We start from the raw sequence: 26091 nt of genomic DNA, 5'->3' as shown, positions 1-26091 counted from the left end.
CTAATGAGAACATGGGCAGTTCTTTGGTTGAAGTTATGGAAATAACTGCTCCTGCAGACATCTGATCTGTGCCTATATTCATGGCAAATTATACTCCATACAACTTGAAAACTAGCTGAAGTGTAGTTACGGCGTCCACTACCAACTGTCCTGATCAATTTTACTAGGATATCACCTTTTTCCTCTGGAGAACAACTGAAGGCCCTCTCTTCTTTTTGTTTCCCTAATTCAGCATCTGTTCTGCCTCTTCCTTATCTCAGAAGTAACATGCTGATGACAGGGAGCTCTTGTAATCTCCTTGTGTAATTGTACGCCTGAGTTTGAACTAATTTGGCAATGCAAAACCTGGATGAATCCTGAACTGTCAGAAGGCATGGAGGTCCTCCAGTGTGAACTTGATCTGATAAATTCCTTTTGCCTGTGAAAGCCACTACAAAAATGTTGGCTCTGGTAAAAAGCATTTTGCAGACCTTCCTGGCGTTAGGCAAGAAAAGTGTAATAGTTGGATTGGGTATTGGTGGAAAAACTTATTCTCCATTGTACAGAATTCTTTCCCTCAAATTATTAAATGTCAGATATATGTGGGCAATATAAATTGTTCTTAATATAGGATGGGGGCTTCTCTGGTGGCTCAGATGGTAAAGAATCTGCCTGCAATGCAGGAGACCCAGGTTCAGTCCCTGGGTTAGGGAAGATCCCCTGGAGAAGGAAATGGCCTCCCACTCCACTACTCTTACCTGGAGAATTATATGGGCAGAGAAGCATAAAATATTGTTCTTAATATAGGGTACACAGAGAGCAAGAGGGATTGACCATGGCTCCACAAAGCTATTGTCCAGCAGAAAGGATGGTTGTCAGCGATGTATCATTGGATTATTTTTTCCTTGTCACCATAAACCATTCCTACTGTTTGTAGTAACTATGTTGTGGAGCTGGCCGTAAGCTAGTTCCCTGTGATTTTCTATTAAATATTTTGAATATGCATCAGATCAGATCAGATCAGTCGCTCAGTCGTGTCCGACTCTTTGCGACCCCATGAATCGCAGCACACCAGGCCTTCCTGTCCATCAACAACTCCCTGAGTACACTCAGACTCACGTCCATCGAGTCAGTGATGCCATCCAGCCATCTCATCCTCTGTCGTCCCCTTCTCCTCTTGCCCTCAATCCCTCCCAGCATCAGAGTCTTTTCCAATGAGTCAACTCTTCGCATGAGGTGGCCAAAGTACTGGAGTTTCAGCTTTAGCATCATTCCTTCCAAAGAAATCCCAGGGCTGATCACCTTCAGAATGGACTGGTTCCATCTCCCTGCAGTCCAAGGAACTCTCAAGAGTCTTCTCCAACACCACAGTTCAAAAGCATCAATTCTTCGGTGCTCAGCCTTCTTCACAGTCCAACTCGCACATCCATACATGACCACAGGAAAAACCATAGCCTTGACTAGACGGACCTTTGTTGGCAAAGTAATGTCTCTGCTTTTGAATATGATATCTAGGTTGGTCATAACTTTCCTTCCAAGGAGTAAGCGTCTTTTAATTTCATGGCTGCAGTCACCATCTGCAGTGATTTTCGAGCCCAGAAAAATAAAGTCTGACACTGTTTCCACTGTTTCCCCATCTATTTCCCATGAAGTGGTGGGACCAGATGCCATGGTCTTAGTTTTCTGAATGTTGAGCTTTAAGCCAACTTTTTCACTCTCCACTTTCACTTTCATCAAGAGGCTTATGAGTTCCTCTTCACTTTCTGCCGTAAGGGTGGTGTCATCTGCATATCTGGGGTTATTGATATTTCTCCCAGCAATCTTGATTCCAGCTTGTGTTTCTTCCAATCCAGCATTTCTCATGATGTACTCTGCATATAAGTTAAATAAACAGGGTGACAATATACAGCCTTGACATACTCCTTTTCCTATTTGGGTTAGGGTTAGGGTTAGCATATACATATTTTAATGACTTTGAATATACACACAGAAATAAGTAGTAAATTATAGACAGCTGTCCCAGATTGTAACATAATATGCCCTAGATATTATATGAATGTCCCAGATATTCTAACTCCCAAGTCCTACTCCACTGGCGTTTTCAAGCTTTGGTGTTCAAAACATTTGCCAGAGGGAAGAGTCTAAAACTGAGCATTCGTATGTCTCAGTCCCTGCATTTCCGATTCTGTACGTGCGATGTAAAGTCCAATATTCTGATGTGTGTGGCCTACAGACAGAAGCCTGAAAATACTGCAGGGCGGCATGGAGGTTTCTAACTATTCAGCAGTACTTTTTCAACGACGATTCTGGGAGCCGCATGTGTATTGGGTTTACTGGCTATCTTCTGTTCAGGCACCCTGTGGGCACTTGACCATGGCGATTCAGGATATGCATGTGCTCAACCTCCTTTAGTTGTGTGGGACTCTTTGCAACCCTATGGACTGCAGCCTGCCAGGCTCCTCTGTCCACGGGATTCTCCATTCAGAATAGTGGTTAAGAGCAAAGAAGGCAGACCCTCTGGGTTCACCTCGCAGCTCACTTCACCACTCTGTAGCCATGTCTCATTCACAAAAGGAAGATAATGATAATACCTTCAACAGTAATTGTGATGATAAGAATGACAGACAGCAAAAAGCCCTACATGAGTTTAGAAGAAACACCTCCATCCTCCTTGAAGGATTTATCCACTGCCTGGTGAACAAACAGATGTCTGGGTTTAGGTGAGTTGGGATTCCAAATTTCCAGACACCCTGGATTCAATGAGAGCAAAATGGGACGTTGTGGCTTCTAATAAGCTAGACAGCATATAGATCTTTGGGATTCCCTGATAGCTCAGCTGGTAAAGAAGCCATCTGCCAGTGCAGGAGACACGAGAGACATGGGTTCGATCCCTGGGTTGGGAAGACCCCCAGAGAAGGGAGTGGCAACCCACTCCAGTATTCTTGCCTGGGAAATTCCATGGACAGAGGAGCCTGGTGGCTATATAGCCCACTGGGTCACAAAGAGACACAACTGAGCCTTGCCAGGATTAGGTCTGAGAAGTGGAGCAAGTCCATTCTGTAATGATCTCTCACCCTTGAGTGTAGTCAACTTCATCTGGTCCAAAAGTTCTTTCCTGAAGTAAAAGGAAAATCTGCCTTGTGGCCACCAAAATCTTTTCATCCCCTTATCATCATCCGAAATGAAACTCCCAGGTAAATCACATCACTGGTTTAAAAATACGCATGTATTTCTCAAAGGTGGTATACTTGGTATAACCATTGAATCAATGTGTAATAAAACCCAGAGCAATAAAACCCACTTTTATTTTTGTGCTCCATCTTTTGACAAGTGTTGAATTAGACAGATAAGGGTTTGATATAGTAGCATTTTCTGACATTTCTGTATCACTCAGCACACATACAGGCAAATAATGCTTCTCATATTAATGGGCTTTTATTAAAAAAAAAACAACAAAACTGTAAATTCGATTCTTCAAAGTTGAGACATTGAAATCATCAGACTTTGCATTCAAATCTGTTTGTTGATGGCATGTTAAAGATGATTTCTACATTTGAATATTTGAACTTGTTCTTTCAAACGATAAAGTTCTACAAAAGAGTAGATGTCACGTCTCCCAACAACAGTTTCTCTCTAAAGGAATGTGCAAATATGCATTGCCCATTTCCATTCACATCCGAATTATCATCCCCTCTAAAACATTCTACTGCTTTCTCATCTGCTCTTTTCTAGATTACTTAATTCTCTTTCCACTCTCACAACCTTTATAGCTTCCAGATGCCACAATCATGATTTTGTTTAATGGTTAGCAATTATAATGGCTGTGACTAAATTTAACCAGTAATTGTGCAAAAGTCGGATATCCTTGTGTAATCTAAAAGTTATCTAGCTTTACAGACAAAAATGCAAGAAATAGGATACCTTGAACAACAAACGTGAGAAAACAAAGGACTTTCTTTGGGTTTTTTAAATAAGGCGATAGGGGATTTCAGCTAAATGAAGGAAGAATATAAGAAAGGGGGTCATACCCCAGTTGGTTAGAAGGAATTCCCTGAGATTTAGTGGACAGGAATGGAATGTGCTATCTGGGCAATATGATAGAGTGAAGAAAATTCTGAAAACAGAAAAAAAATTTCAGTTTTACTCTCCAAATTAATATCAGTACACTTCTATGCAGCTAAAGACAGAGCTCAGGAAATGAGAGATGGGTCCTTAATGCATGGATTCAAGAGATAGTATATGCGTATGTATGTGTGTATATATGCACATATAGTACATTTGTGTACATGTATACATGTGTGTGGGCTTCCCTGGTGGCTCAGATGGTAAAGCGTCTGCCTGCAATGCGGGAGACCCGGGTTCGATTCCTGGGTCGGGAAGATCCCCTGGAGAAGGAAATGGCAATCCACTCCAGCACTCTTGCCTGGAAAATCCCAGGGACGGGGAGCCTGGTGGGCTGCCGTCTACGGGGTCGCACAGAGTCGGACACGACTGAAGCGTCTTAGCAGCAGTAGCAGAGAGAAAAGGCCAAAAGCGGGTGGAGGTAAGCAGCGATCTTGCTGATTCACAAACCCAGAAATTTCCTGGGTAAAATCTGAAACCTACCCCCATACAGAGAGGGTAAGGAGTGCCTGAAGAAGCAAAGACAGGGGCATCCACTCCAAACTGGTAGGTGGTGGGTTTAATAAGTAAGGGAACTTACACACCAGACCCGTCTAGGGCAGACACCGGACAAGTAGACCTTGGCATCCACCCACCAGAATCTTACAAGAGTATGTAGTGGCTTTAACCGGGTTTGGTCACGGACACTTTCCAGAGGGTCTCAACACACCCTACTCTCTCAAGGCTGCTTCCTGAAAAGAGCCCCCACAGTGGGAATGGAGGGCAGAAAGTACATCCCAAGGACTGGGGAGGGGAGGAGACTCCAAATGCCTGGCCCAGCGCTCAGGTCAACTGGGAGTCACATCCTCTCAATCACTTCCTTCAACAGTTACCAAGTGTTCACAGAAGAAAAAGAAATGCAAATGGCTTTTCAATTCATTAAAAGATCCTTATCCTTGCTTATAGTAGGAGAAATAACAGTTAAAACTATACTGACTGCAAAGCAGAAATGTTTGTTTATTTATTTGGCTGTGTTGGGTCTTACTCGCGGCATGCAGAACCTTTTTTTTTTTTTTTTTTAGTTGTAGCCTTTGGAATCTTTAGTTGCCGCATGTGGGATCTAGTTCCCTGACCAGGGGCAGAACCCAGGCCCACGCCCCCCAGCGTTGGGCGCACAGAATCTTAGCCACCAGACCACCAGGGAAGTCCCAACAACGTCATATATTGATTCTTGATTTTTTAAAATGTTTTTAATGTTTAAAGTACTATGAAGGAGAATTTGGTGATATTTAGAAAAATTACGTGTGTACTTAATCTGTATCCCAGTTATCGCACTTCTAGGAATGTATTTCAAAGATACATTGACAAAACTTTACCCAAGACTGCAGTAGATTATGGAGAAGACAATGGCACCCCACTCCAGTACTCTCGCCTGGAGAATCCCAGGGACGGGGGAGCCTGGTGGGCTGCTGTCCCTGGGGTCGCACAGATCAGACACGACTGAAGCGACTTAGCAGCAGCAGCAGTAGATTATATTTCTCTCCAGCCTTCCTTAGTACCCACATTCTGCCATGGCCTCATCGAGGGTGTAGCGATTCTTCATCTTTGATGTTGGGCTTGACCTGGAGGCTTGTTTTGAAATGATGCCATGTCAGTGGAAACAACAGTGTGCTAGCCCCAAAGCTAAGCTTTAAGAGACATAAACAATGAATGATTATTTTTATATTCAGCTCAGTCTTGGCGGTTGTTTACTACATGGCATTTTGTAGCAAAAGCTGATACAAAGGAAACATTGTTTGTTATAAATAGCATGTCATTGGAAACAATCCAAATGTCCATCGATAGATGACTGAATGAATAAACCAGGGTCAGACTACACAAAGGATTATTATGCTTTATGCTTAAATTTTTTAACAGCAAGAGTAACTGCCATTTAACTAGATCAATTTAAATATTCATATGCAATTATTTCTGCTGAGAATCTTCGAATTTTATATATCAGTTCAGAGCATTTAATTTTTCACAGTAACATTTGTGTTAATCAAGGCACCAGCCCCAAAGCACTGCCCTCAGCCTTAGTAAAGCAGATGTGTAAAGTATCAAATCTGGATTGTTCTTCCCAGGAAAATCCTGAGTTACTGTGGGCCAGGAGTCTCAGACTTTGCTCATCAAAAGTGATCTCAAGCTCCTAATGGCCACCACGCATGAATGAACAGGGAAAGATTGTTGGAGGTATAAGTTGCTGACTGTGCGTGGCAGCTGACTAGGTTTTCCTTGACTGCTTTGGGGAGCTGTATATCATGACACATAAGATGACAGGTTCGAGGTCAGACACCTGAGCTCTAATCCCTGACATTCTGAAGTATGACCAGCTTAGTTATCGTAAAACTCAAGTCTCTTCTCCATCAATCAAGGTTAATAGTACCTACCATTGAGCTTTGATGAGGATGAAAAGAGGGAGCAAATATACAGATTGTGCACAGTGTCTGAAAGATCATAGACACCCAAATATATTTGTACATCCCTTCTCATCAAAGGTATGGAATTGTGAATGTAAATGTGGGCTCTGAAATCTTAATTTAATCTTAATCTTAAATTTAAGATATCCCTTAATATTTTCAAAGAAATTTATATAAAGTATTACAATACTCACAAGGCAAAATTCACTATGTCTGGCATCCTATAAAAAATGACCAGGTGTGCAAAAGCAGCATAATATCTACAATGAGGATATAAATCAACAAACCAAAACTGACTCAGAAATGACAGAAAATGGAATTTGTTTTCATAACCTGAGAGACTTTGATTTGAACTTGAGGCTAAAGGCTTTGGCTTTAAGATATCTTTGTTGGGATATTTGGAAATTTTATCTCTCTGGAATTCAAGATCAATAACCTCTCCAATCAATTTTTTGTTAATCAACCCAAGATTTTCCCTATGTTTGGAACAGTAAAACAGACCTTAAGGCATCTCCATCCACAATAGTGCCTGAAAGTCTTGATTCATTTGTTTATGTATGACTACATCTCAGTCCTTGAGAATCTTGAAGGCCACATTTTATCTTAAACCTGCAGAAAACTAGTCTCCATTGTATATAGTAATGTTAGTGACAACCAACCAAGAAAGCAGCGTCATAGAGATGTGTGTTCAATAAGACCACTAGATGGCGCAATATCTTCACATTTCATTAACAACACTTAAAGCCCAGAAGGGAATTTAGTCCTTTACGAGGGACTCACTCTTACCGGAAAGCTATCCTAATTTGTCATTCCGGCTGCCTGCCTTACTTGCTGATGATCTTGTGAGAAGGAACTGAGTCTAATACATCTTTGCTTTGCTTTAACTTGAAAGAGAGCTTTCTAATTTTTTTTTTCTTTCTGTTGATGCTGTGGTAAGAGTTTGAGTATTTTCAAACACAGATCATGAGATGAATTCTAATTCTCCCATTCCCCAGCTCTGAACACGGGCTGCCTGCCTTCCCATCAACCTTGACCCAGATTCCAGCATTCTGCAAGGTCTAGGGTGGCTTCCTCTCCTGTCACAAGCCATCACTGATCTTTCTAGTCTACGAGCATCTATTTTTTCCTAAATCCTTGTAATACTTTTGTTAGTTCCTTACTAAACAAGACAGTATAACATTGGGCAAGTTACCTAATTTGAGGCTCAGTTTGTTCCTCTATATAATGGAAACCGCTATAGTACATCACTCATGTCTAACACACAACAAATTCTCATAGGCATATTTATTTATGAGTCTTTAGTATAATATTAGGTATGGTCAGTATTTCCCGAACATGGACAACTTTCCAAGCAACTGCTTACCGATATAGATGGAACAGTGAACACAGTGTATGCAAGCCACGGTCTTACAAGCCTTACAGTAGAGGAAGGAAGAGGGGGATAAATCATCCCAGCAAGATCTACATGGACTATGGGAACATGCAGCAAAGATAACTTCTCTTGTCAGCTAGAATTAGGAAAGTCCCTTTCAAGAAAGTATTATCTGAACTTAAGCTGATAAAAATAGCAGTGATTAGCCAAGTAAAGAGAAGAAGGGGGTGGGGCTTTAATGTAGTCTGTGCAAGTGCAAAGGCACCAAGACCAGGGCCAAATGGCTTCACTAGTGAACTGCACCAAATATTTATTTTTTTTAAATGCAAAAAATAGATAAATAAAAATTTTAAAAATAATGCCAAGAATTTACACTCTTTCAAAAAATAAAACTTATTTTTATTTAAAAAAAAAATTTCCAAATCATTCTAGTATCACTCTAATATCAGTAAGACTCTAATATTAAAACCAAACAAAAACATTACAAGAACATTGCAGACCACTGTATCTTATGAATACACAAACAAAAATTCTCAACAAAATACCAGTAAACCAAATCCAGAATTTATATAGAGAGTTGTAATGACCAAATGGAATTTATACCAGGAATACAAGATATGCTTAAAAATCTCAAAATCAATTAATAAAATATATCATTGACTGAATTAAAAAAATAAAACTACATGATCATCTCAATAGGTGCATTTGACAAAAATCCAATACCTGTTCATGATAAAAACACTAAACAAATAAAAATAAAAGGAAACTTCCTCAACCTGATAAAGGACATCTATTAAATACCCACAGTTAATATGAAACTTATTGGTAAAAAAAAACAAAAACAAAAACTGAATATTGTTACCTAAGATCAGCATGCATCACTTCTATTCAGTATTGTACTTGATGGAAGTTCTAGTCAGGACAATTAGGTGAGAAAATGAAACAAAAGTCATACAACTGGAAAAAAAGAAATAAAGCTATCTCCTTTTACAGATGATTATCTTGCATATAAAAATCTTAAGGGATCCATTAAACACCTATCAGAACTAACAAGCAAGATCAGAAAAGGTGCAAGAGAGAAGGTCAAAACATAAGAAACAATTGTATTTCCTAAACACTTGAAATAAAAACCCAAAAATAAAACTAGGAAAATAATTTGCTTACTAGAGTCAAAAATAATAAAATGTATAGTAATATATTTAACAAAGTACAAAATATCATGCTGTGAAGACTATAAAATGGTGTTTAAATCAATTAAAAATAAAGAAGTTCTAAATAAATGGAAAAGCATCTTAGCTCTATAGATTGGAAGATTTAATATTGTTAAAATGACAACACTCCCTGATCTACAGACTATGTATAATCTCTGTCAGAATTCTGGTTGGTTTCTTTGTAGAAATTGACAAACTGATCCTAAAATTAATATGGAATCTCAAGAGACACAAGATAGCTTGAACAATCTTCAAAATAAAGAGTATAGTTGAAACTCACACTTTCTGATTGCAAAACTTACTACACAGCGACAGTAATTAAGACACAGTATTGTTGGCACAAGATACACAGAATGGAAGTGAGACCTAACTTATTTTATATATATATAATAGGTACATATTTTTTCAATTAATTTTTGACAGAGGCATCAAAATCATTGATTAAGAATATTGATTAAGATCATTTATAGATCCTGGGATGACTGGATACCCACATGCAAAAGAATGCAGTTGGACTCCTACTTCACACAAAACTTTAACTCAAAATTGATCAGAGACGTAAATCTAAGAGCCAAAATTACAAAAGTCTAGAAGAAAGCATACAATTAGCTTCTTATGACCTTGGATTAGACAATGATTTATTACTTATAACACCAAAATACCCCCAAAACCAAAAGTAGATTAATATGATCTTGCCAGAGGACACTATCAAGAATATGAAAGGACAGATCACAAAACAGGAGAAAATATTTATAAATCAGATACCTGCCAAGGGAATTGAATCTAAAATATATAACGAATTCTTACAACTCAACAATAAAAAGACAATCCAGTTAAAATATAGGCACAGGAACTGAAGAGATATTTTTCCAAAGAAGACAGTATCTGAAAAATGCTCAAAATCATTAGTCATCAGCTCAGTTCAGTTCAGTTCAGTCTCTCATGTCCGACTTTTTGCGATCCCATGAACCGCAGCACGCCAGGCCTCCCTGTCCATCACCAACTCCTGGAGTCCACCCAAACCCATGTCCATCGAGTCGATGATGCCATCCAACCATCTCATCCTCTGTCGTCCCCTTCTCCTCCTGCCCTCAATCTTTCCCAGCATCAGGGTCTTTTCCAATGAGTCAGCTCTTCGCATCAGGTGGCCAAAGTATTGGAGTTTCAGCTTCAACATCAGGGGGACGCAAATTGAACTACAATGGAATACCCTCTTTACACATGCTAAGGCAGCTATAATCAAAAAGACAATAAGTATTGGCAAGAATGTGGAGAAATCAAAACCTTCACACTTGAGTGGTAGAAAATATAAAAAGAATTTAGCTACTTTGGAAAATAGTCTGGATGTCTCTTAAAGAATTTCACATAGAGTTACCATTTCACGCAGTATTCCACTCCTAGCTATGTAATATACCCAAGAAAAATTAAAACATATGTCTACACAAATCTGGCATACATATCTTCAGAGCAGGATTACCATACTAACCGAAAGGTGGAAACAACTCAAAGGTCTAAGAAATGATAAATGGATAAGTAAAATGTGGTACAACCTTACAACAGGATATTATGTGGCCAAAGAAGAGAAAAGTATAAAGTTCTGATACATGCCACAATATGAATGAACCTTGAAAACATCATGCTAAGTGAAAGAAACCAGTCACAAAAAGCTCTGCCTTGTATGGTAGCATTTATATGAAATGTCCAGAATAGTCAAATTTATAGACACAGAAAGTAGATGAATCGTCTGTGGTTGGGAAGATGGAGGGGTAGGGGAGCAGAGATGGCTAAAAGGTACACGGTGTCTTTTGTAGGTAATAATAGTTCTAAATTATACGATGATGAAGGTTGTTCAGCTCTGAAAATATCCTAAAAACATTTAATTTTACACTTTAAATGGGTGAATTGGGTGACATGTGAATTATATCTAAAGAAACCTGTTAAAAATTATTGGTCATGACCAACTGACGGGCTGTGTGTGACCTGGTACTCTGAAGAGCACTTTGTTAAGAATTAAGAGAATTCCAGTTTGCCTAGGGCCCAGGGAACCAATGGACTACTGATAAGCAGAAGGCTTCAGTGATTTTTGAAGCCACACAGCTAGAGAAAATGGAGTTTGGAAACTAGATCTGTCTCTCGTGTGTGTGTGTTTAGGCATTATGATGCATAACCGTAGTTTGCAAATAAAAAATCTTAGGTGTGAGTTCAGGCTCACCAGCTTGCTAAGAATGTGAATCTCAGGTAAGCATCTTAGAAAGTGGGGAAAACTATATTCATTTCCTGTGCTCTTTGTGTGGAATAAATGATACCATACAAAATACCAGTAATCTAGCAGGCAAAATAGAAAATAGTTGATATTGTTGCTGAGAAAATTTGGATGATTGCTATGTAGCATGTTACTCTTTGAAAGATGACTTCAAATTCTGACCAGAGGAGATGGGCATGGTGATGGAGGTTGTCAAGGCAGGGGAAAACGTGATAAGCAACAGTGGGATCAGAAAAATGTAAGGGCTGAGAGAACACTGAGAGCATCCTGGCTGAGCACAGTGTGAGCCAAGAACATAGGATTAGGCCCTTGAAGGACAAGCTACAAGTGGATCTTTAATCAGGCAACAGAGTGGAGCCATGGAAACTTTCAGGCTGAATGAGAATATGTTCAGATTTGTGTCTTAGGAAAATGCACCCATCAGTATCTGGCACAGAGTAGATACTCAACCAATGTTCTCTAGATGACTGGCAGCAAAGTCAAACGTGCTGTGAAAAAACAGAAGCAGCGAGTAGAGAATCCAGTTAGAGGCTGTAACACACTGTTGGTCACACACTCAAACCCATCACCCCACCCCATTCCTTTCAAACAGAATTTGGCTTTCTCCCTCCTCCATGAAGGAATGTATTTCAGAGAAGGTTGGCCCCAGCACCAGGGAATAAGAAGGCAATGGCACCCTACTCCAGTACTCTTGCCTGGAAAATCCCATGAATGGAGGAGCCTGGTAGGCTGCAGTCATGGAGTCGCTAAGAGTCAGACACGACTGAGAGACTTCACTTGCACTTTTCACTTTCATGCATTGGAGAAGGAAATGGCAACCCACTCCAGTGTTCTTGCCTGGAGAATCCCAGGGACGGGAGAGCCTGGTGGGCCACCGTCTATGGGGTCGCACAGAATCGGACACGACTGAAGCGACTTAGCAGCAGCAGCAGCAGCAGCCAGAATAATTCAGGCAGTCCTTCCAGGGGTTGGTTTCAGCATGGGTGTGTACTGGAACACTTGCCTAGGGAGACACAGGGGGATTCTGCTAGAGAAACACAAGGTAAACAGGAGGAGCCCTTTTCATGCCTCTGGATGTTTTCGTGTCTGTGTGTGATGTCTAGGCATTTTCCAGGTGGCGCTAGTGATAAAGAACCAGCCTGCCAAGGCAGGAGGTGTAAGAGATGTGGGTTCGATCCCTGGGTCAGGAAGATCCCCTGGAGAAGGGAATGGCAACCCACTCCAGGATTCTTGCCTGGAGAATCCCAGGGACAGAGGAGCCTGGCAGGGCACAGTCCATAGGGCCACAAAGAGTCACAGGACTGAAGTGACTTAGCACAGGGGCACGATCTCCAGAATGGCTACCGCCATCCTCCAATCAGGCTGAGGGTAAGGCTGACCAATCAGGTGTACAGAACCAAAAGAATGCAGAGAAGTGGCCCCATGTCTATGGCTCTGGAACCACTTTAGATTCCTTATTATGGAGAAAACACATGGACTTATTATTCAAGCCAGTAAGGGTCAAAGTTATATAATACTTAAAGCCAAACACTTGTTGATGGATAAGAGACCATTACAGCTCTCCAGGCAAAGGGTAATTAAGGCCTAAGTTAAGACAGTGTCCTCAGGAACAGAATGAGTTGAATACATTTGAAAGGCAATTTAAGCATAGAGTCAGATTCTCAGATTTAGCAAATAAAACTAAAGGCACACAGTTAAATTTGAATTCCAGAAAAACAATGAATCGTGTGTGCTCAATCACCTATAACACTTTGCAACCCCATGGACTGTAGCTGCCAGGCTCTTCTGTCCATGGGATGGATTATCTTGGCAGGAATACTGGTATGGGTTGCCATTGCCTCCTCCAGGGGATCTTCCAGACCCAGGGATCAGACTCATATCTCCTGTGGCTCCTGTACTGCAGGCAGATTCTTTACCACTGAGCCACCTGGGAAGCCCAAGCAATAGTATAAATGTGTGTTGTACAACATTCAAGACATACTTATGCAAACGTATTATTTGTTGCTTCTCTGGAATTCAGATTTAACTGGGTGTCCTGTATTTTTGTCTGGCAACTGGAGCGTAGAACCTTCAAGATTTAACTATGGATTTGATGTGAGAAAAACATCAGCAAAAAGAAGTTACAGCCTCTGAGGTTGTTAGCCTGAGTCGCTGGGAGCCTTGGGATACTACTATATATAAGAAGGAGAAGTAAAGGCATTTTGTGGAGAGGATAAACATTTAATTGGGAATTTGTGGTGAGGGAGATAGTCATCACGTTATCTTAGAATAGTAATTCTCAAGCAAGGGCATTCTGCCCCCAGGGGATATCTGGCAATATCTGGAGACACTTTTGATTGTCACAATTTAGGTGGGGTGGGAGGGGGGGAGGCAAATGCTATTGACATCTACCGGGTAAGCATCCTGAGATGTTGTTGAACACCCTGCAACACACAACAAAGAGTTATCCCACCCAGAATGTCAATAGCAGCGAAGTCAAGAGACCCTACGTTAGAGGAAGGGGTAAAAAGGATGTTTTTAGAATTTGTATATCGTCTGCATTAGATTTTGATAATCTGATTTCTTTATTTGTTCAGCAAGCATTTACTGAGCATCTAATATGTAGGAGACTTGTTGGCACAAACAAGAGGAGGAACAAAATACAGTAGGGTATTTCCAGAAGCTCAGCCTACCAGGGGACACAGATGTGTAAAAGTGTCTGGATAAAAGCAACCGATGAGTAAAGTGGGCTTCTGGTGACTCACTGGTAAAGAATCTGCCTGCCAATGCAGGAGACAAGGGTTTGACCCCTAGGTTGGGAAGAGCCCCTAAAGAAGGCAATGGCAACCCACTCCAGTATTCTTGCCTGAAGAATCCACGGAGAGAGGATCCTGGTGGGCTACAGTCCATGGGGTCGCAAAGACTCAGACACGACTGAGCCACTAAACAACAACAACAAAGTAAATGGAAGAAAACGTGCTTTTATGTAAATTTGAGAAACTGCAATAAGGTTGCTGCTTCCCCAAAACATGGTCTCCAGAATATTAGTCTGGCAGGTACTCTGTCTATGAGGCAGACAGATCTTTCTTTATCCCAGAAAAACATCATGCAGCTATATACCTCCACCACAGTCTGGAAGAACATTACTATGGATTGCATTCTAGGCTCTGAAAGGCAGAAAAAGCACCTAGCATCCCCCTAGTGCCGTCATATGCCGACTCACTTATTCACAAAAGCAGAGCGAGCTATTACCATAGGCACTTCACAGGTGAGAAGACTGAGACTCAGAGAAGTTGCATAATACACAGAGTATGTCTTTACAGATCCTAGCACCCTCCCTTTCAGACTGTTTTCCCTTTTTAATGCTTGTGGTTTTACCTGCTTTAGTCAACTAAGCCTATGTTCCAAATCTCAAAAAATAATTGTTGGGGAAAAGAGAATTAAAATTGTGCAGTTACACATTCAGACTATTATTGGAATAACATTGCAAGAATATGCCAATAATGATATAATATTATTCAGCACTAAAAAGAAAGAGGAATCTTAAATGTGTGTTAGTAAGTAAAAGTGTAGAGTTGACTCATTGGAAAAGACTCTGTTGCTGGGAGGGATTGGGGGCAGGAGGAGAAGGGGATGACAGAGGATGAGATGGCTGGATGGCATCACTGGCTCGATGGACATGAGTCTGAGTGAACTCCGGGAGTTGGTGATGGACAGGGAGGCCTGGCGTGCTACGATTCATGTCATGGGGTCGCAAGGAGTCAGACACGACTGAGCAACTGAACTGAGCTAAGAGAAAGCCAATTTGCAAAGGCTAGACACTGTCTAATCCCAACATGTGACATTGTGGAAATGGTACCACTATGACAACAATAAAAGGATGAGTCGTTGCCAAGGGTTATGGGGAGGGATGAATCAGCAGAGCACAGAGGATTTTTAGGGCAGTGACACTATTCTGTCGGATAGAATAATGGTAACGCTAAATGCTCATGCTCAGTCACGTCCAACTCTATGCGCCTCCAGGGACTGTAGCCCGCCAGGCTCCTCTGTCCATGGGATTCTCCAGGCAAGAATACTGGAGTAGGTTTCCATTTCCTGCTCCAGGGGATCTTTGCCACCCAGGGATTGAACTCACATCTCCTGTATTGGGGGATGGATTCTTAACACTGAGCCACCTGGCAAGCTGAAGAATGATGGCAGATACACACTATTATGTATCTGTTTAAAGTGAAAGGGCTGCTTGAGGAGTTCTGTTTGAAAAAATGGTATATCCCCCTTGGGTGTGTCCCTCAGGCTGTTGATCCTTTGTATTTGTCCGCTTTTTCTGATGAAGCCTCAGCCCTTTGTTTTGTGAAAGGATATTTTCCCTTGAGACTTCACACATTCGCACATCCTCTCTGGAAGCATACAGCTAAGAGGCAGTGGGTGGAACATGGGCAAGCTGTGGATTTTGAACTCTCCTGATTGATGGGTGAATATAAGTGTAAAGTGTAAGTCCCGTCAATGGACTAAACTTCAGGTTCTTCATCTTTAAAATGGAGCTGATATTGATAATTATATTTAATTATTCATTATCATCTGACTATTGTGCTAGAGAGCAAGGTCCACAAACTCAGGAATAATGTCTATTTTCTTCTGTATCGCTTCCACGGTACTGGCACAGAGCAGATGCTAATAACGCTGTATTAGGGGAATGGACGGATGAATACATGATGGAATGACACTGCCTGGCATGCAGGGTGATTGTGAAGCCTGAACAGCCAGTGTAGAGAATAATGCCAGGTGTCTCCTTTCTATAGCCCTGTGAATCTGTCTTTTCACCGGAAGCAATCCTCAACTGCCACCAGGAGAATTACTCCTGGCAATTAGAATAACCATAGGCATCCAGACAAAGAGAGATTTCAGGAATATGACTGACCTAGAGAAATGACACAGCTGCTCCATGTTCCCTGAACAGCATTTACAAAAGTAGGCTTCTGTTCTTTGCTAATTGCACACTGGAGAAAGCATGTCAATTTAAATGTAACCTGTTTCAGCCAAGGGATAGGCTATTTCTAGCCCATGTCTAACGGAATGATTCCCAAGAAGCCTCAAGCCTACTGATTCAATTAATCGAAGAAAACTTCTGAAGTTGAGATAGGCTTTATTTTAGACCCTGTTATCATTCCCCTTGATTCTAAAGAAGTCAGAATGAAGAACAGAAGGAGTGGCACTTGGCTGGAAGAAAAGAAACCTATGTTTTATTCTGACTCTGTCAACGAGCTGTGTGTACTTTGGGCAAATTGTGTCCCCTCTCTTGGCTTCAACTTATGGATTTAAAAAACCTAGAAATTAGCTACATCAGTAATTCTCCAGAGTACATGTTTGGAGAAAATACTGGATTAATATTCTGATATAATTTTATACTTGGAAAAACAAAAATAGCCATCATTTTAAAATAGCAAACTATATATTTTGATTGGTGGAGGACTATGGCAAATACAGTGACTATACATGGAGCCTGTTCTTAACCATCACTCCCTCTCAATTCCCAAGGAAATATGCCACCATTTAAGGAGCTCTAGGTATGTGGTGTGTGTTGAATATATGAGTCTCAGGTATGTTGTTGTTTATCACAATGTAGAAGAGAGTAATTAATTGAAGCACTGATTGTGTGATTCTGATCCTTTTACCATCCCAGATCTCAGTGTAAAACATCTCATTTGAAATGATGAAGATGATTATTAGGATTTTAAATATTGAGTTCTTGCTCATGCATAAGGTATTTGTACTCACTCCTCAATGGCCACTAGATAAATTGTAGGAGAATATCTCAATTACATTCTGCATCATTTCTCTCCTGGATTTACAGGGTGGTGAATGTTATTAGTTATTAAACTCACAAGTCAATTTGCAAGTAATGAGATAATCACTTTTCATGACAAAGGCCGAAGTTGATGGACCAATAGTGGGGTAGCCTCAGTTTACAGTCGTCAGGAATCTGGACACTTATAGTGCAACGCACTCTGCACACGCTTCTCACGTGTGGGGAGGAAATTCGTATTTATTAACTGTCAAAAGTGAGGCTTTGTCTTCTGATTTAATACTTTAGGTGGTTCACATTACTCACCCACAGTAAATGCTTACTGAGTTAACAAATGAATTAATCAGTTACTTACAGTCAGTACTTTATAGATGAGGACACTGTGGCTTCCAGCGGCAGTCCGAAGTAGGGCTAAGACTCAGGTGTGTCTCGTGTCAACGCCCTGTTCTTCCTTGTCTCTTCACCTCTTGGGTCCCAAGATCGGTCCTTGACTTCCCAGGAGCATAGTACATAACACATAGGCTCCATGTGGCTCGAGTTATTTTTAGCTAAAATCACCTTCAAGATTTGAGTTATATATCAAGCAAAAGTTTATAATCTACAAAGATATCTGTAGAGATGACAGGGCAGTGAAGCAAGCAAGAAGAAAAAGAAGTAAAATAAGTAGATGAATATTGATCATCTCAGTTGGAGCCCTAACAGTGGCTTGTCAGCCCTCTCAATTCCATAACACCTCTGCTTTTAAAGCTTAGTGATGTTCTTCTGTAAGATGAATCCTTTTATGAACAGCATGTAGCTACAGATATTGAGGATGGTGTTGGTGACAAAACAATAAAAGCAAAATTAATCTATTAAATATAAGGGCAAGAAACTGAATTCTTGAAATAAAGTAATACCTTTCATGAGCAGGCTTACACTTCATTGGCAATCTGACAGCAGCTTTCTCCTAAGGCTTCATGAAAATTAACCCTCCTCCATTCCCAGGTGTAGAATATTTCAGTGGCTTTAATTATTACTCAAAAGCCATAATAGAAATAAATTACTGGGTTTGAAGAACAAATATGGGAGCTTATGGAGGAAATGGATCCTACTTGATAATCCAGTTAGTTAGGAGATAAAACATCACTCTCATCCCATCGCACTCCTCACCATTTGTCATTTTCTGGTAAAACACACACATACATACATACACACACACACACACACACACACACACACACACGTGGGCTGTGTGTCAGTGCTAAAGAATCCACCTGCAATGCAAGAGATGCAGGTTTGATCCCTGGGTCGGGAAGATCCCCAGGAGGAGAAATGGCAATTCACTTCAGTATTCTTGCTGGAAAATACCATGGACAGAGAAGCCTGGTAGGCTACAGTCCATGGGGTCGCAAAAGAATTGGACGTGATTGAGCAACTAAACAATAACAACACACATAAATAATACATACATAAATCACAAAACTACTTTTTAGTTGCTCTGAAACTGATTTTCTGGTGCTGAATGCAATGTAGTATTAAATAGCATTTAGAAAATAGACATATAAATAATTCAATAAAATCAACAAGAATGCAATGATTCAGAGATAACCACTGTTAGAATGTTGTTAGACTCAACAGAAACTTGGGCAACAAATATAGGTAAGCAATTCACAGAAGAGAAAAATTCAGTAAGTATTAAACACATAATAAAATGTAGTCAGCCCCACTGGTTGTTCAGGAAATTGAAAATAAAACAATGCAACAAATATAAAAGCTAACATGAGAGACATAGCTGAAGAAAGTGTCAAAGAAGAGAAACATAAAATCAAGGACATTACCCAGAAGGTAGCATACACACATGTTGTGAAGAAATAGAATGCATGTAAAACATCTGCTCTCCAGAAAATACGGAAAACATGCCCTCTCTTTCTCATGCTTTCCTTCCCTTTCATGTGCCTTCTCTGAATGATGTAGCTGTGAAGCCGTCAGTGTAGACAGAGCAACTAGACAACAGTGAGCAGGACTGCTGCAAAGAGCGTCAGAACAAGAGCAAGGAGAGCTGGGGGTCCATGCAGGACGAGAGGGGAGGCGACATTGACAGTGAGATCCCAAGCAGGGTGAGGGAGGCACGCCTGTTGAGGAGTGGCTTGGTATGGAGTGCCAGAACCTGAGCAAAGTAAGGTCTTCTTTGTAAGAGGGACTTGATGAAGAGAAGACTTGTCAAAGAGAGTCAGACCAAAGCAGGGTCAGGAGGAACGGCCTATGTTTGAGAATGGCCTATACTTGAGAATACATGTACATATACATATCTCATATATCTCCAGATGGGAGATAGCTGTATTTAGGTGAAAATTTTAAATGGCAGAATAACGTGAATATGATATTACTTCTGTAAAAGACTGATATCTAACAGAATATCATTAGCCCTAAGCATTTGTGCATGTGAGCATATACACTTGTTCTTAATGCACATCAATTTGTTAATGTGTTATCTTGGGAGACAGAAATGAAAATGTTATGGGATAAGATCATTAATTTTTAAATACGATTTTACATTGTTTTATTGGTTCGGAAGAGGGTATGTTACTTTCTTAATACAAAAAAGAGAAAAGAAGAAAATCTGTAAATACTTTATGTCCACTGGGGACATTTTAGAATGCTTAGTTTCCAAAGTGTGTTCCAGGGAATTGTATTTGATGGTAAATTTAAAGAATTCTCCTTCCAAATAAGTTTGTGAATCTGGGGTAAAAAAAAACAACAAACAGCATTTTTTCCACTAAATTATTTATCATATGACTTAATAATTTTACTTGTGAATTTCTGAGACGACGCCTTCACTTGTAGAATTTCTTGAATATTTTGACAAGCTGGAATATCTCAGGGAACCACTGCTTCATAAAGTCAATTTTCTGAAATAACTTGCTATTCCAACTCCCAAGACATTACCATTCTCAAGACCAATTCTTTTTAATCTTTTTGCTACCATTTGTACATAGTGTAGATCATATGGTAACAAAATTTTTACTTCCTTTTCCTTTGTAATGCTATATTGTTTTACCATTGAAGAGATTTTCGTGGAATTCCAGTGTAAATGTTTATGCAAAATGTAACCAACAGAATCCTAAAATCACAATCCTAAACATAATTAACCTGTAAATCATGTACTTGTGTAATTCACACTAAAAGACTTAAAGGGACTGACCAGAGATGGTGGTGTCTGGAGACAGGTGGAAAGCCTTCATGCAGAAAAGGAATTTGAAAACACAAAATCAAGGCAGCTCTGGTCAGAATGAAAGGATGTAAGAAATGAGCTCAGGATACAGACTCTAGCTTCTATTAAGAGAATAACCCGACTGATTAATCACAAAGACTTGAGGATGAGATGCAGTTCTACAGAGTTCAACAACAGTTCTGTTGTTTAGTCACTAAGTCGTGTCCAACTCTCTGCAACTCCATGGACTACAGCCCACAAGCTCCTCTGTCCATGGGATTTCCCAGGCAAGAATACTGGAGTGGGTTGCCATTTCCTTCTCCAGGGAATCTTCCCAACTCAGGGATCGAACCCTTGTCTCCTGCATTGGCAGGCAGATTCTTTACCACTGAGCCACCAGGGAAGCCCACAGAATTTTGTAGAAGGAAGCAACACCTATCATTATGTAGCTTATAATAAAAAGATTTATGTTTCCACATACAGTGAGCTGTCTTCACTGTGTCACAACCAATCCCTTATTCATAGAAATGGTTATCCCCTGAAAAGAAAACTGAAAGCCTGTCATAGTCCGTTCAGGCGGCTATGGAGGAATACCATAGACTGGGTGGTTTAAACAACTGACATTCTTTTCTCACAGTTCTGAAGGCTGGGAAGTCCAAGATCAAGAAGCCTGCAGATCTGATGACTAGTGAAAGCCTGCTTCAGGATTCTTGCCGTATCCACACATGGCAGAGAGAGAGAGCAAGGCCAAGCTCTCCTGTCTGTTCATATGAGGAAACCAATACCACGCATATAGGCTCCACCCTCGTGACCTAATTACCTCCCAAAGTAATTACCTCCCAGCTCCTAATGCCATCACATCGGGAGGTAGCATATGGATGTTGGGGGGGACACATATAATAAAGCTGCTCTGATAATTTATCTGGAAGCTGAATAAACCCTTAAGTGAGTAATAATTAGTACTAGCATTTTTAGAGTTGTTTACTAGTCTCTTGCATCCATTATCTAGTTTCATCTAGCTTATCCTACCTGTGACAGTTAGGTACCATTATCTTAATGTTATAAAGAAATTAAGGCTCAAAGAGTTGGAGTGATTGCCCAAAGTCACAAAGTTAATTAGTGAGAGAGCTGGGATTTACAGCCAGATGTTTCGTAGTAAGTTCCTTCTGCTGTTCCATATATTCTTTCTCCAGTATTAGGCACTCAATGATAAAAAACAAAATATAGTAGTATGTTTAACTTGTTGCCTATCCATTCTTGATTTTGTTTAAATTTGAATTTATTTTGTAGTCAGAGTATCTCTTCAGGTAATTTCTTTCAAAAAAAAAAAAAATACACAGGTGGCATATCTTTGTTTTTGCACATCTGAGACTGTGTTTCCATTGTCACATACTTGAAAGATAACTGGGATGTATGTAAAGACTTTGAATCCAAACCTCCTCCATTAAAATCCATCAGTTGTCACTCCTTACATCCTAACTTCTGATATCATGGAGTCTAAGCCAGACTGACATGTGTGTGTGTGTGTGTTTAGTATCCTGTTTATCTTTTTAAAATGTTCCCCTTACCTGAGCACTTGTCACAGTTTTCTTTGTTCTGACCCATCATAAATTTTGCCAAGGTATGTTTCTGTCAGTTCTTCTCCCCTGACTTCATCAGAGCAGCAAGAACCCTTTTGTCTTTACTTTCTAATCTAATTACTTATCAGGATTTAAAAAAATTATATTGTTGATGCCTATGTTGTAGTTACTCTGATTTTTTCCCTTGTGAACACTAGTTACTTTTAAGTAAAATTCCTTTCTCTGTCCTCCATATTTATCTTTTCTGTTATTTATCTCACTTTTATTTTTCTGAGAATTTCAGAACTCCTCCTAAAGTTTATTTCTTTAGAAGACAGACATTAATTAAATGTTACTCTGTGCCACACATTGTCCTAAGTGTTTAGAATACAAGACTGAATAAGAGAAACAAAAATCCCCACCTTTGTGGAGACTACAAAAGAAAATAGAATATTTCAGATATTTGTAAATAATCTGGAGACAAATAAGGAAGGTAAGTGAGTGCTAGGAGTGTGGAAAGTTGCATTTTTAAATAGGAAGGGAAAGCAAGATCTTACCAAGAAGGAAAAGTGAAAGTGAGAGTGTTAGTTGCTCAGCTGTGCCTGACTCTTTGTGACCCCATGGACTATACCTCACCAGGCTCCTCTGTCCATGGGATTTTCCAGGCAAGAATCCTAAAGTGGGTAATCATTCCCTTCTCCAGGGGATCTTCCAGACCCAGGGATTGAACCTGGGTCTGTCACATTGCAGACAGATTCTTTACCATCTCAGCCACCAGGGAAGCCCTAAGAAGGAAACATTTGAGTAAAGATCTGAAGTAGGTGAGGGAGTGAACCAAAGGGATATCTAAAAGAAGAACAGACTGGTTAGAACAGCAAGTTCAGTGACCTTGACTAGCGTGGTTTCAAAGAAGAGCAGAGACCGGTGTGCCTGGTCTAGAGTGAGCCAGAGTGAGCAAGGGTAGGGAGAGGGGAGGGGTTGAGGGGAGTAGCAGGAGAGGAGGCCACTGGGGTAATACAAAGGCAGATCAGGAAAGGCCATGTGAAGAGATGGTAAGAGTAAGAATCTTAGCAGTTGCTCTCAGAAGACAGGCCAGTGAAAAGTTATGAGCAAAGAAGTAGAGTGAGCTGACTTTTAAAAATTTTTTATTCATCTAGTTAGCTACTTTCTTGGCTGTGTTGGGTCTTCTTTGCTGCTCATGGCCTTTCTCTAGTTGCAGTGAGCAGGGGCTAGTATCTAATTGTGATGTGCAGGCTTCTCATTGCAGTTCCTTCTCTTGCTGCTGAGCACTGGCTCTAGAGAATGGGCTCAGTAGTTGACTCACAGGCTTAGCTGCTCCTAGGCATGTGAGATCTTTCGAGATCAGGGATTGAACTGGTGTCCTCTGCATTGCAAGGAGGATTCTTAAGGACTCGGCCACCAGGGAAGCCTGATTTGCTTTTTAGTAGAATGGCTCTATCTCTGTGAATAGGGCCAAGGGCAGAAGGAGAGACACCAGTGAGGTTATTGCCATAGTCCTGATGAGAGGTGATGGTGCCACGAACCAGAATGATGAGGGAAGAAGTGGTGATGTGGTTGAACACTTAATGTACCTCAAAGGTAAGGCACATTAAAAAACCAATAAGACTTTCTGATAGATTGGAAGTGAGAATGTAGATTCTTGTCCTGGGCAACTGGAAGGACAGAGTTAAATTTTAAAACAGAGAAAATTCTAGGAGAGGTAGAGAAAGGAGCTCAAAAACACTGTTTGAAGAATGTTATCTGTGTAATTTTTTTCTTGGGGAGGGGTGGTTTCTTTTTACTCAAGATTTTATTTGTAATATTCATACATGTTAACAAACATAGTTGTAGTCCACTTATGTTCACTGACCTACAGAAGGGTTGGCAAACTTTTTCTGTAAAGGCAACATACATATATATATATATATTTTTTTTAATTGACTTTGAAGAACAGATGGTCTTTACTGCAATGACTCAACTCTGTTATAGCATGAAACAAGCTATTAGCAATATATAGAAGAATGAGATTGACTGTATTCTAATAAGATGTATTTGAAAAAACAGGCAAGTGAGTCAGATTTGGCCCATGGGCTATAATTTGCAGAACTGCTTAATCTACAGTACCTTATTGAGTACCACAATTTATTTATTCTGCTGTTGATGAGCATTTGAGTTGTTTCAAGCTTGGGGTTTTTACAAATGATGCTCCTAAGAAACTTCTTGAGAATGTATTTTTGTGACCACATGCCGCTATTTCTATCTTATATAAATATAAGTAGAATTTCTGTGCTATAAGGCATATTAATTTTCAATTTTTATAACTCTAATAATTTAACTTAACTCCAGTGATTTAACAACTACAATAATTTAACTTCCACCAACTGCCTATGAGAGCTCCTGTTTTTTCACAACTTTGCTATCAATTCAGTATTGTCAGTCTTTTAATTTTAGTACTCTGGTGAGCATTTAGTTGTACTTTGTTTTTATTTCAATTTGTACCACATGATTACCAACGAGGACGAACACTTCCACATGGTTTTGGCCACAGAAGACTTTCCTACGGGACTGGTTAGAGAACGGTGTACATATTCCCACTGGACTGTCTTTTTTCTCATTGTTGTGTAAAAGTTTCCTATAAATTCTGTGTGTATGTTGCGATTATGTTTACCCACATGTTTACTATTTTCTGACATTCTTTATTCATTCCTGCATTCCTTGGCTTCCATGTGGCAGATATTTAATTGGCATTGAATCACTCCTTTTACTGTTTCATTAGAGCTGCTCTGCTGGTGATGAATTCCCTTAGTTTGTGTTTGTTTGAATCTCTTAAATTCACGATAATTCTTGAAGGGATTTTTTTCTGTGTTAACATTTTAGATTGTCTCTCATTTTCTTTCAGCACTTTAAAGATACCATTCCTTTGTCTTCTGCTTTCTATAGTTTCTATTGATAAAATCGGCTGTCTGTCTTATTGTTGCTCTTCAGAAGATAATATGCCTTCCCCACTTTCCCTTTTTCCTTAAGATTTTTATCTTTGTTCTTAGTTTTAGCAGTTTTTTATGATACTCTTCAGTATAGTTTTCTTTATATTCGTCCTTCATGGTGTTTATAGGACTTCTGGAATTGATGGCTCAATTTCTTTACTATTTTTTGGAAATTTGTATTGCTTTTTGCCTTTTTTCCCCTTTCTCCTCTCCTTCTGGGTTTCCAATTGTATGCACGTTAGACTTCCTTATTGGACGCTTATGTATGTTACACACTTTTCTGTATTTTCATTCTTTTGTCTTTATATGCTTTATTCTGGTATTTGTTGTTTTTCTTGATATTATATCTTACCACCTTGTATGTGTATACGTGTGTATTTTTTAAGCTTTGTAAATATTTTGTCCATTTTCTTTTTCTCAGCAGCAAGTCAGTTGGAACTATATAAGCTGTCATTCAGGAAGAATGATTTCTGACTCTTCCTTCATTTTTTTTCCCCCACAAATTATTTTAATTATGCAACTGAAGTTTTGGTTTTGCTTTTTTAGTTTCCTTATCATCTTTTACAACACTTATCTGTATTTTCAGCTTATCCTAATATTGTTTCTCTCAGCTGATGTTACCTTATTATGATGATCTGCTTCTGTTTCCAAGAGGCACTATTTCTTTACTTTTATATCAACTGGTTTCTAAAATTGTGATAATTTTATTTCTATTAATTAGAAATAATTTTTCTTTCTATTCTATTTATAGAAAGAAATAAATTTTCTTTCTATTCTTCTGGACAAAGTTCCCTTTTCTTTATCCTGCAATTTTCCAAAAAGTTTTTAAAACTGGGTTTTCACTTTATTTGTTATTTAAGGAGAAAATCTTTCCAAACGTGTTGACAAAATTAGTAGATCACTATTACGCTGTTTCCTGTTAGCTACAATCTGGTCAAGTGTTAGACTGAGACCTATACCTGAATGGCAACTTGATATGCACAACTTTTAGGCAATTCTTAGTAGGCTTTCCTTGAGTATACTTTAATTAGACTAAAAGATAATCTCTTTGAACATATAAAAATATAGAATAAGAAGCATTATACATCCTAGTATATGTACTCCATCATATTCTTCCTGTTTTTACCTTGCTCTTCCTACTCATAAAACCACTTAGAAATATTACACTACCCGCTTGCAGCAATACAGACT

General features: G+C 39.6%; 1 long non-coding RNA gene across 1 annotated transcript in view; it reads right to left on the bottom strand.

Moving 5' to 3' along the window:
• Window positions 1-599: 599 nt before the first annotated feature.
• Window positions 600-26091, bottom strand: part of LOC112449612 (uncharacterized) — a 113792-nt gene continuing 88300 nt past the window's right edge. The window contains exon 10 of the long non-coding RNA XR_009490458.1: window positions 600-1850. This is a non-coding gene — a long non-coding RNA (uncharacterized lncRNA). The remainder of the gene's footprint in view (window positions 1851-26091) is intronic.

The sequence above is a fragment of the Bos taurus genome, chromosome 14, assembly GCF_002263795.3.
Source record: "Bos taurus isolate L1 Dominette 01449 registration number 42190680 breed Hereford chromosome 14, ARS-UCD2.0, whole genome shotgun sequence".
Classification (NCBI taxonomy): Eukaryota; Metazoa; Chordata; class Mammalia; order Artiodactyla; family Bovidae; genus Bos; species Bos taurus.
Note: the sequence above shows the minus strand (reverse complement) of the source record. Positions and strands in the feature narration are given on the sequence as shown.